Source organism: Papio anubis, chromosome 3, assembly GCF_008728515.1.
Source record: "Papio anubis isolate 15944 chromosome 3, Panubis1.0, whole genome shotgun sequence".
NCBI classification, from domain to species: Eukaryota; Metazoa; Chordata; class Mammalia; order Primates; family Cercopithecidae; genus Papio; species Papio anubis.
Window position 1 is genome coordinate 170082017 of NC_044978.1, and position 13288 is coordinate 170095304.

Consider the following 13288-nt stretch of genomic DNA (forward strand, 5'->3'; position numbering starts at 1 on the left):
AACCCCTGTTGGAGGATCTCACCCAGTTGGGTGGCACAGGTAGCAGGACCCATTTAACGAAGCACTTTGACCCTTGGTGGGGAAAGTGTGTTTCGCTGGGGGGAAACCCTCCCATCTGTGCTACCCAGATTCCTCAGAACTACTAGGAGGAGAAGCTAAGTCTGGTGGTCCGCAGAGACTGCAGCTACCCCTCCCCCTCCGCCTAGGGGCTCAGGCCCAGGGAGATCTGAATTCTGTCCCTGAGCCTCTGACTGGAGTTGTTGGAGATCCTGCAGGGAGGCACTGCCCACTGAGGGAGAATGAGTCAGGGTTGGGCCTGAAGAGGCACTCTGGCCGCAGACTGCCACGGCCGATGCGTTGGGTTGTGGGGACATGGGTTGGGTTGTGGGGACATGTGTTGGGACCAAGCTGTCCAGCCTCTCTGGCTCCAGCAGGGGAAAAGCACAGCCTGGAGCTATAGAAACGGGTGCCACCTTTCCCCTACCTAGGGACCTTAGGTTGTTAGCCAGCTGTGAGTCCCAGTGCTGGCTGCTGCCCCTCCCCCAAGGAGCTCAAATGGCTTAGGCAGCAGGCAGCGGCAGCAGGTGCTGGTTGCCCTCCCCCGGGGAGTTCAGTAGGCTTAAGCAGATTCCAGCTGAGAGGCTGTAAGAATCTGCTGGTTCTGGGGTTGGGACACTAGACACCGGTGGCGTGGGTTCGCAAGTGGGATCTTCAGATCTGTGGGTTGCACAGTTCTGTGGAAAAAGCAGTTTCCTCAGCTGGGTAGCACGCTCATTTACCGTCTCCCTTGGCTGCGGGGAGGGGGTTCCCCTTCCCTGCGTGGCTTTCAGGTAGGCCACCGCCCCACACTGTTCTTCCTTCTGTCCATAGGTCACACCAGCCTTCTAGTCAATTTTGATTGGAGAACATGGATACTTTGATTGCTAGTGAAGGATTCACTCGCTTATTATGGTTTTTTCTGTGGGAGCCTCCGAACGTGGCTGTTTCTAGTTGGCCATCTTGGCCCCGCTCCCCAGACCTTCTTATTAGTTTCTATTGATGACAGAAGAGAGAGAATGAAGCCAGAGAGAGAAGCCTGAGCTGTGACCTGCAACGGAGCAGCCCTGCCCCTGACTTGTGTGGTCCAGTAGATGTCCGGTGTTCCTCTCTCCCTGTCAGAAGGCCTCTCCTCCTGGAGGGGATGGAGTGCAGACCGTTCAGAGATGTCATTCATCTTTAGGAATGGAGCCCCAGTCCCCCACTGAAAGGTGATGGGACAGCTTCAAAGAAGGGTGATGGGATAGTGGTGGAATGTCCGGTGTGCTGGTTGTGTGTTTAACCTGTGCGAGACATTAGTGACGTGCGTAAGCACCGGCACCTGGGTCCAAGGATCAGGTTGACCAGGGCCATTTCAGAACGCATAGAATGCCCAGAGGCCGCTTTCTCTTGCCTAAGTCCTAAGGTTTTGCCGAAAACCTGCACACAGAATGTCAGACCCCACAGCTGGTGCCCAGGCAACGTTTCAGACTTGGGTGGGTATAATTGGGCTGTTCCGTCCTGCTGCCTGAGAGCCTATGCAACATTAATTCCCTGTCGGAACGGTTGTTCCTTTTCTTGTAGACAATTCAAGGGTCAGGAGCACAGCCCCCTGTGGACTCCTATGGAATGTGAATCTGACCCTTTTTTTACTGCTTCTCATTTCCAAGGACTTTTACTTCCTGTAAAATGCCCCTGCAATGCTGACCTGGCATGCAAATAGAGTCTTTTTTTGTTGTCTTTTTTTAAAAGACGTGTGATTTTCTGTGTGGAGTTGGATGTTTGTGAATCACGCACATATAGTATGATAAAGTAGAAACCCCATCAAAACTAAGTTATCTTAGATAGGAGACTTTATTTTTTTACTTGCAGAACTCAAAATTAACTTTAAAAATGAATCTTTTAAAGTGATCACTCTAAAACCATAAACCATGTTCTGGACTAGAACACTGACATATGAAAATTCCAGGTACAGGGCCCTAAAACCTTATTTCCCTGTTTTTGTGGTCTTGACTCTCTTGAACCTGAAATGAAAGTGGCCTTACCTCTGTGTTAGAAACCCATGAGTATGCATAACAGGTTTGAGATTGGCAGACTGTCCAAATAGGTGTGCCAAGTCCACATTTATCGACTTGCCAAACATCTCATAAGCAGCTATTTACATCACAAATGTGGCATGATACTGAAATGATCAAGAAACATTCTCTGCCTTCAGGGAACTACAGTCACTGAAGGGAAGACAATAAAATTGATGATCACAATGCAGTGTGATGAGTCCCAAAGTCTGTGCATAAACAGGGTATTATGGGAGTGATAAGCAGAGCTAACATGTGTCAGGCACTGTGCTAAGCACTTTGCGTGCATAGTGTCGTTAATACTTGCAGCTGCCCACTGAAGCAGTTATTGTATTGCCATTTTGTAGCTGAAGAAACTAGGGTTTAGAGAGCATAAATCATTTGTTCAAGGTCACAGTATGAGTAAGTAGCACAGCCAGTGTATGAATCAGAAACTTTCAAAGCAGTGCTCAAGTTTATGAACACTTTAAGAATACAAAGGAGAGAATGAGACTCAAAAGGGCAGTGAGGATGGTGCTGGAGCTGAGACTTGAGGATGCCTAAGCGTTTGGATAAAACAGAAGAGACCCAAGCAAGGCCCCCCTGGGTGGTGGATGCTGAGTGAGCAAAAGTTTCAAAGAATGCAAGTGCATGGCACCACTAAGGAAGTAGATGAGATTGAAATGGCATTGAGAAAAGAGTTTGGGGGAGAGCCAGTTTATTATTTTAATTCTACAAACCTTTCTTTTGACCTCAAAATCCTCTTTCAAGGGTCATATTTTATTAGCTTCTATTTTAGTAACTGCTTAACACTTTAGAACCAACATCTTGTATAATATCCAACCCTGAAGAAAGGACCAGTTTTACCCATGTCGGCCTTCTCTCTACAGTAAGGAAATCACTTCTCTGACCACTCTTAGAATTGCTAATGGTTGATGATTCCTGGTTTAGATTAAACTGGAAATTACACACATATGTCTGTTTCTCTGGCAACATTTCTCTAACCCAGGTGAATCACATTGATATTAAAACACAAAATTCAATGAATTAGGGTGTCCCCATTGGTTTGAGTTGGAGAAGTCCTGATAAAACATATTGAAATAATTTTATAAGAATTCTTAGAGTTTGGCAACTTTGAAAAATAAAGGAGTCGATTTTCTTTTCTACTTCTCTAGTCTGGAATAATTTTTCCATGTAGCCAAGTGAATGGATTTTGAGTAGAAAACTGCAAACCATCTGAAAAGGCCAAATGTAAATTAGTCACTTGGAGCAATAACCACATGAGCTGGATGCCTGTCATTAATTATTTACCTTTATCATTTACATGCAGATAAACTTTTGAGTACTTGAGGGCTGTCACTTTGTGAGGGACTTTCTTTATGATCTAAATGGCAAAAAATTAAAAACTTGACAATATTAAGTATTGGTGAAGGTTGTGGGTGAAACAGGTATTATCAGGGCTGATAAGGAAGTAAATTGGTAACAGCATTTTGAAGGACAATTTCTGGTACTTAGTAAAATAAAATATATATTTCCCTTTCTCAGGGTCTACCCTATTGAGAAAAGAATGTAAAACAATCTCTCATGTCCCTCAACATGGGAATATGTAGGTAACTTTGATAGAGCCATACTCTAGAATACAATGCAACATCTAAAATCAACGAATGAGTCTTCTTATGTACACTAACATATTTAAAGCTGAAAACGTATTATTGACTAATAAAAGAAAACTCCTGCCATATAAATACATTTAATATAACTTTGTGTAAATAAACACAAAATAAAATGAAACAATATAATTTAAAAATCTAGAAGGCTAGGAAACATTGATAAAAAGGTGACCCAGGAAGTGGTGAAGGCACTGAGATTGGTGGGTATAGGGTGGTCAGGGAACCTACACTTACTGGTAACTGTTTTACTTAACCCTAGCTGTTTAAACAACTAAAGTTTGATATTCTAATGTCTTAACACCATAGAAAGGTATTTTCTGCTCCAAAGTCCAAATGAGTTCTCCCCAAATGTGGCAGCTCCCCCTCCTGGTGGTAATTTAGGAAACCAGAGGCTCCTCCGTTTCCTGACTTCTCCATCCTTAGGGCAGTGAGTGGGGCGGGGAGGTCTCTGGAATCTGCCCACTGTGTCTTCAGTGTCTGAATGTCAGAGATAGGGAGACAGTGCACCAGTTACACACAGAATGATTTTACTGGCCTGTCTGGCAGTGGGATTTCCCTTCTTGACGCCTATTCTGTTGAACAAAATGAAAACAATGGAAGTGTCCATTAGGCACTGGCCACAACTCTGTCATAAGACAGCACTGAGCTAAAAGGGAGTTTGAGGATTCTGTAAGGTCTAGCTCAACACCTGGAGAAAAGAATCAAATTTATTGTGACGAGCTAGTGAGTACCTGTGAGAGTAATATGGTTTTTTCTTTTTGCACATGTATTACTAATGTGACTTAAGAACTAATTATAATTAAATCAAGACATAGAAATTAACCAACATTGATTGATTAAAAACAAGTGTTCCATTTTATTCCACCCTAACTCCAAGTAAGCTATGTAGTTTTACTTCTCTGATCATGGAATTTCTCTCCTATTAAAAGGAAGGTGTGGAAAATAATCATAGATAACCTAATTACTTTTATTAAATAATTGTCGGCATTTTGTATTTTATTTTTTTCCACATCTGTTAAGTGCCATTCATGATCACTAATCAAGAGCTAATCAGTATTACCATAGTTGAGATCATCCTACTCGAATCAAAGAAACATGTTAAGTATGTTCCTTTTTAATGATTTTTAAAAAAAACATGGAGCTAGCTAAAGTTGCGTTTTAAGACCTTTAGGAATCCATTGGGATTAGGAAATGCTGCTGGGAATTACTGGACTAAACCTTTTGCTGGCCCTATCTTTCTAACTTAGCATCCAGCAAGTGGCTCAAATAGGGCACTGCTTTTACTGACATTTGTGAAAGGAATGAATTAATTCATGAGTTAAATTTATCCAAAAATGTGGTATATGTGTGCATAAGAGAACATAAGGTTTATGCTAAGAGTAGAAAAGGTATTCAATAATTGATAATATATTAATGAATAGTTTTCAAAAGGAAAATTACTTTATTACTGAAAAGGCATGCAGTCAAATTAGACGTTTATCAGGATTAAAAAGAAAGAAGTCATAAAACCAAGGAATAGAATAATTGTTTGTTTTTCTTTCCATAGTAAGTAACAAGATCTCAAATCAACATTTAGTACTTCCCCTAGTCCTAGATACATTCCCTAAAACTATCAAGGGGAAAAAAGAATGCCCACTACTTCCCTCATTATTTAAACTTTTTTCTGAACGTTCTTTTTATATATATATATACACACACACACACACACACACTATATATATATACATATTTTCTCATCTTATTGCAATGTTATTGCAATATATATACATTCTTATATATATATTCTCATGTTATTGCAAGGGTTAGAACAGGACTATATATAAGAAAGGAGGATCTATATATAGGTAAGGAGAAAGGGAATAAAAATATCAATATTTGGGAATAATAGATTATTTGGTCCAGAAAACTTTTTAAAACCTTCCCAAAACACTATTAATATTAATGAGTATTCAGTTAAATGCCTGGGTTACAAATGGAAATACAATTTTTAAAATTCCATTAACCATTTAGCATAACTAAAATATTCAAGGATCTTAAGAAATGTTAAGTATCCAAATATAGAAAACTACAAACCTCAGAGGGTGCAACGTATTTTTTGGTGGCCAGGCACTATGGCTCATGCCTGTAATCCCAGCCCTTTGGGAAGCCAAGGCAGGAGGATCCACTGAGGCCAGGAGTTCAAGACCAGCTGGACCCCGTCTCTATAAAGAAGTAAAAAATTTAGCCTGTTATGGTGGCACCCGTGTTCTCAGCCTACTTGGGTGTCTGAGGCAGGAGGATTCTTTGAGCCCAGGAGTTCGAAGTTACAGTGAGCTATGATCGTACCACTGCACTCCAGCCCAGGTGGCAGAGTGAGACCCTTTCTCTAAAAGAAAGAAAAGAGAAAAACTAGGGAATTTTTTAAAGATAAAAATAAAGATTTAAACAACTGGACATGCATTTCATATTCCTTTATAGGAACATTGGATATTGTAAAGATGTCAACTTTTTCTTAGTACATTTAATTTAATTTGAATCAATCTCTCTCCATGTTTCTTTTTTGAATTTAACATAATTACTTTAAGATTCATATGAAGAATAAAAAACAGAGTACAGTTATGACAATGCTGACATAAAAGAGTAATACAGAGGGCAAAAATAAATCTACCAGATGTAAACTACATCCTAAAATTTTAATAACTAAAAGGATATTGTACCATCATAAGAAGAGAGCAAGAGCTCTGTGTAATGGAGTAGCTTATCCAGATGAGATCTTCCAAGGCATAAATATATAACATCTGACCAAGGCAGCAGCCTAGATGATGGAAATATACCACCTTCTCTAACTAATGCTGTTGCTTCTCCTGGGACCACTCTCTTCCCCCACCCTCTGTGCCTGATTAACGTCTCTGCATCCCTCAGCTTGGGTCTTTCTCTGACACCTCACTCTTTCCCCATGGACTCTGTACTATCTTTATGAGCCATTAGTAACAGAGCATGGACTTATTATGGAAGTCATTAAAGGACTTCAATTTCATACTTACAGGGTGCTTGATTCATACTAAGAAGTCCAGTTAGAAGGAGGTCTCCATTGCTGTGGACTTCTCCTGTACAATGTTATTGTCAGTACTTTGGATCAAAGTCGAAAGAGTTTTGCCACCATGAGAGACACACATCTAGAATAAATAGCCCATAGTATCACTGACAGAATTAAGACCCAAAATAATCTGAATATGTCAAAGTACTGGGTTCAATTAAATGAGATGAATTCTATCAGGTTTACACGTAAGCTCCTATGACTTGGGACCTATAAATTCACACATTTATTGCATTGACTCATTCATTATTGTGTGTCAGACAATGGGGAAACAGGAGAGACAAGATGGAGCCATGACACACTTTTAATTGGTGAATTAATGATGCTAAGAATTGCTTGATCAAAAGCTCTGTAGCAGCAGGAATGGGGTCTGTCTTAGTCATCTTTGTTTCTCTAGCACTTAGCACCTAGTGTGAGATAGGGTGACTGAAGTCTTGGTCAAGTTATTAAAAATTTGGTAGGTAGAAAGTGGAAGAAAAAATGCCTATTAAATTTATAAGAGGATCAAAAATTTTTATGGCATTTTGAGACCATGTTGGCAGCTGGAAGTGCATTTAGGAAAAACAGAGTAAATTATATCATTGGCTAAAATCTTTCAATGTCTTGACATTGCACTAAGGATAAAATGGAAGCCATTTGCCATGGTTTAGAAAGTCCCACATAATCTGACCCTGCCTCTTTCTGTGACCTCATCACTATCATCTTGTTCTCTTTGACCACCCTCCTGCCACAAAACCTTCTTTCTGATACCATAACACACCAAACCCGTTCAATCAAAATTCATTCTTGTCTTAGGGCTTTTGCCCCTATGGTTCCTGGGCCTGGACCTCTTTAATTCCAGATCTTCACATGGCTTTGTTCAATTAGGACTCATCTCCGTCATCACTTCTTCACGGCAGCCTTCCAGACTGGCCAATCTAAACTAGTTGGCCTTCCCGAGCCATCAGGTTTATTCTCTGTCTCCTTACTTGTTTATTTCTAGCACCTAGAACAATATCTGGCCTGTAGTAGTTACTTAATAAGTATATATGAAATAAACAAATCTTTGAAATAGCAAGACAGATCATCAGAGAGAAAATATTCAAGTAAATTAGTTTGGTTGAGAAAATAAGGCATATTAGAATGAAACTTATGCCAATTTATAAAAGTAAAATTAATTAATTAATTCAACTTGCATTCCCTTCATCAAGAACAACGAGATCTACCTTGAACTAGTATCACCCCCATCACAGGTCAAGCATATTTTACTTCTATTGTTTTGGCTATATATAATGGTTATTTACCATAAATGAAATCATCAGTCTTATTTATCTCACTCCTAGGAGCATATTCATTTGCAGGTCAGCATAATGCATTTACTGATTTCTGAATACAGATAAGTTTAAAGTTTAATGACTCTTGGTGTTTATTATGTATCTGAATAATAGAATTTCCATTTGGATTTTTGACATATAGCAGAACTGCAGTAGCTTTAGCAGAACCACATAAAACTACCCAGATTTAGCCAACGAATTTATCTATTTTCATGTTTAGATACAAATTTTTTAAATCCTAGTATAGTAAATAATTTTAATATAATTAAAACATTTGCCTAATTAAAAACACATGCTTGGTTATATGGTTCTCTCTTTTCAGAGTTGCAAAATCATCAGCTAAATAATGATCATATGTCAAATGGCATTAATATATTGTTAGTTACAAATTTTCCTCTTACTTCACATTTTATTAAAATCAGACTCTCAACCCCTTTTATTTCTTGGAAGCGAACTGTCTTTGAAACACAGAAATTACAGGCATTTAAAATTTTAATTTATGCCCCCAAATTAAAAAGTCTCACATTAGATGATGGTTTCTCAAAAGACTTGTAGAACTTCAGAGCACTTAAACATAAACTTGAGAGTTGCAGTTTGGTAAGGGTATTTACCAAGAGCTTAGAGTTCCAGCTAACAGACTTCTAGAGAGTTAGAAACTCTCAAAATAAGAAGCAATCACTACGTTGATTTCCCTAAAAGTATTTGTGTATGTCTGTTTTACCACAACCTCACCAGGTTTATGTTTTAATCTTTTTTTATTATTTTAACTTTGTATTTCAATAACTAGTTTGAATATTTTCCTATGTGGTTATTTTCTACATGCAGTTTCTTTCACGTGAATTACTTATAAACATCCCTAAGAGTTTTTTTTTTAATGCATTTCATAATTACTAAAAGAGATAAAATGCTCTAAAAGGCAGACCTTCTGCTTTGGGGAGGATGCACAGTAGTTTATGTCTTCTTTATGATCTCCCAGCTTGTATTACACCATTTTGTTTCTAAATAAGGAAAAAAGTTAGTTAACATCAATGAATATCCGGTAGATATCCTAATATCTACAAGTAATACCTACAAGAAAAGATAGAAGCTAGATCCTGCCTCCACCACACCATCACCCTATCAACTTCCATAGCAAGAATTTCTGGGGAGTAGGGATGGATGTAAACAAAACAGAACAACAGTGAAAATCTCCCTGAGGAGCTTGAAGGCAGGGATCCACAGCACAATTAGCTATGAATAAAATCTTAGCTATTTCTGGACTAATCATATTTACCTATAAAGTGTAGGGTATAATTTAAACATTGTTTATACACATTTCAGCACCTGAATAATTTAATGTATGATTTTCTTTTATCTTTCATGAATACATAGATAAATAATGTATGGTATATTTTACTCACCTAACATCACAGAAAATCTTCCTGTGTTATCTGGCTCTCCACACTTCCCAACTTTTGGAGCTTTGATCTAAATGTGTTAGAAAAATACCATCGCCATTATAATCTACTATAATCTTAATCTCACTCCAACAATATTAAAAATATAAAAAATTTAAATTTAAAAAAATTTAAAAAAACAAAAGAAGACATAATCCTTTTCATAGGAGCACAATGTAGATTTATGTATATCAATATTTAAATTATTTTAATTCCAGGGATAAAAGTATAAATGTAAAGTGTAACTTTGACATGTGAATGTAACAGTATAAAATCTAAATAGATTTGGAACTGGTGTGGCTGTCGAGTTAGGTGACCGCTGAACCTACATCTGAAATGTTCACTGATTTAGTCATTTTTATCTGACTGTGCAATGCAGTGGCATGGTTGACTGCATTAAAAGAACTTGCTAATCTCAGAGCTTCAGAAATGATAAAATTGTACATCGAATTCAGGATACAGGAGATACTGATAAAGAGTTCAAAATCATAAATCCAGTTTTAAGCTTTATCAGCGATCACATCATGTTATAGATACTTAGATACTTGCTACCTCTCCTGATAGAAATGAATTTGAAAGGCAGGGACAAAAATCTAATTCAAATTCAAAAATGAATCTGAAAGAGAGGGACAAAAATTTGTGTTTGCAGCATCGACCATCGACCATGGAGCTTTATACCTACTCCAGGTTCAGTGAATGTTTACAGAAGAAATTGATGAATGATCAATAGAATGATTTCTTCAGGTGCGTGGGATTTTGTTCTGGCTAGCTGTCCCATTCCCTGCACATTATTTATGTATTGCACATTGCATGCGTGTGTGCATGGTGTATGCGTGTGTTTCTTGTATTTTTGATTGCTCTCCTTTGTAGAACAGAAGCTGTTGGCAAGTATAGTCTCTGTGGGAAGCAGAATAGTGCCCCCTGCAAGATATCGGGGTTTGAATTCCTGGTATCTGTGAATGTGACCTTACATGGCAAAAGGGGCTTTGCAGATCTCATAAGTTAAGGATCTTGAGATGGGAGATTATCCTGAATTCTTTGGGTGGATTCAGCGCAATCACAAGGATCCTGAAAGTTAAGAGGGAGGCAGAAGAGGAAGTGAAAATGATGCCTCGCCAGGCCCCAACTTCCCCCTGTGAGTTTTGAAGATGGAGGAAGGGGCCCCATGAAAGGTGTGTGAACATCCTCTAGATGATGAAACAAACAAGAAAATAGATTCTCCCTGAGAACCTCCAGAAAGGAATTCAGCCCTGCTGACAACCTAACTTCAGCCCAGCAAGCCCTATGTCTGATTGTCGGGACTATGAAATAATAAGTTTGTGGTGTTGTAGGCCACTACGTGGGTGGTAATTTGTTACAGCAACAACAGGAAACTAATACAATCTCTGACACCTTTTTAATCTCCTGCAGCTTCTAACACAGTGTGTTGCACGGAGAGTCAGTTATCTCTTGTAGCTGATCGCTCTCATCATTTCCTCTTTATTCTCTCAGTGTTTACTACTCTGTCCATGCCGGAAGAGGACTGCAGTGGTCAGGATTTCTCTATTTGCAAATGACAGAAATCCAACGTGAACCAGCTTGAGCCAATTAAAAAAAAAGAAAGAAAAGGAGGGGCACACCTCACACAAGTGTGACCTCTGAGGGATGGCATTGGCTTTATTCCCAGCTGAGACTAGGGCCCAAATCAGCCCACGAAGCCTCTCTGTCAATTTGCTTTGCTTTTCTTCTGTATTCAGCCTCCTATATTTCCATGACTTGCAAGTTTTTCCTGGCAAAACTTCCCTCTTTCTTTCAGGGAAGAATTCTTATTTGACTACCTTTGTGGGTAGTGTGGTTGAAAATTATCTACTGACACATTAAAAAACACCCCAACATGTTGGCTTAAAATACAAACATTTCTTTTATTTACTTATGATTCTGAAGTTTGTGCAAGGCATGTCAGGGACAGCTCGTCTTTCCTCCATGTGACACCAGCTTGAGGCAGCTCAATTGGAGCTCAAGGATTCACTTCCTGGACAGCTTCTCCCATGCAAGTTACTGCTGTTTGTTGGCTGGAAGCTCAGTTGGGGTTGCTGGATGGAAGACTCAGTTCTCCTTCACATGACCTCTCCACATGACTAGGTTGGGCTTCTCATGGTCTGGCAGTCTTAGAGTAGCAGGACTTTGTATGTAGCAACTGACTTCTTCCTGAGAACAAAGTGAAAGCTTCCAGTTCTTTTAAAGGTGTAGCCCAAAACTGATACAAGGATACTCATGCCACATTCAATTGATTAAAGCAGATCACAGGGCCAAGCTCAGATTTATGGAGAGGAGACTGCATACTCAAGGGCGTGAATACCATTGCCATGGTTTACTGCGGCCACCGGACTGTGGGTTTAGTCTACTATGGTGGATAATGAACCTTTGTGACTAATGGTCTAAACAGGACCATGGAAAAATGAGAGGGCAGGCTCTCAAAGGAAACAGGACTGAAAACAAACCTCCAGTATCCATGGCAACCATTTCCTAGAGTGCTAGAAATTATTCAATAAAGCAAAGCTATGTTTCTCTTTAAGTGTATTTACTATATAATTTGTACATTTTCTGGATTTGGGCAAGTAATTAAAAACTTAGGTTTAAAGTTAAAGACTCTCAAACGTTTCTCCCTTTCAACTTCTATTTTACTATGAATAAAAACGATGGTGATATGTAGCAAACAGTGATCTAAAGGAATTAACTTGTGCAGGATTCATGATAAATAAAGTATAATGTTCCTAATCCAATGGTGGTTGTTTGCCATAACCTTTTTAATGTGACAATTCTTTGGCCTACATCTGCATTTTTATAGTTTGCATTTATTCTCAACAGTATGAATCCCAAATTGTCAAATTACTTAGGCCGATTTATGATAATTAGCTTTAAGTTAGAATATTTGAAATGCATTCAATTAATTTTATCTGTGTAGTGAAGTACAATATGGATTTTAGCATTACAAAGTTTTCTTTATAATATTAGCTATGCATTTGTTAAAGGACATGGTGGACTCAAATTACTCTCATTTGAATTTTATATTTAGAAAATGAGCATGCAGTATTAGAGATTAGGCAGTATTTAGAAAATGCATGTAGAAGGATTATCTAGGATGGAATCACTGAAAATCCTGGAATATTTAGCACACACTTGTTGATTGATTTTACCTGCAGCAAATATGAGGCAATAACAACTGTGTAAATTATTTAGAGACTAGTCATCTGTATGGGGATTCCTTAAAATCATTTCAGAAAACAATTTGGCAGGGTATTTCCTTTATACTTATTTTTTCCAAGTTCATGTACAAAAGAGATATAGATCCATACAAAATGGATTATCACTGATTCTTTTATAATGAAATTAAATATTTTAAAACATTCAAGTGACGATTGGGTGATCTTTCCTAGCTAAAGCTTTCTTCGGTAGTTTATTTATCTTAAACATTATTTTTGTCTTTCAAAGGGTATTATATAGTGAATGTAAGAGATTTATTAAAAACCTTGGATTGCTTGAGAGTGCTTTAGAACTTTGCCTTAAAATCTGCACATAGGCAAAATTCCTGATATTATGAGTTGGGATTTCCAGTGTAAGAGGATTTCAAATCACTGCTGAAAAAAGGGCTTGTTAGAGATTTCTAAGCGTCCTATGTCAGAAAGGCCCAGCTACTTACACAATCGCTGAAACTAAAATGGGGCAGGACCAGACACATGGAATG

General features: G+C 38.5%; 1 protein-coding gene across 13 annotated transcripts in view; it reads left to right on the forward strand.

The window, feature by feature from the left end:
- Positions 1 to 13288, forward strand: part of LDB2 (LIM domain binding 2) — a 401491-nt gene that overhangs the window by 293985 nt on the left and 94218 nt on the right. The gene's annotated exons all lie outside the window — the stretch shown is intronic.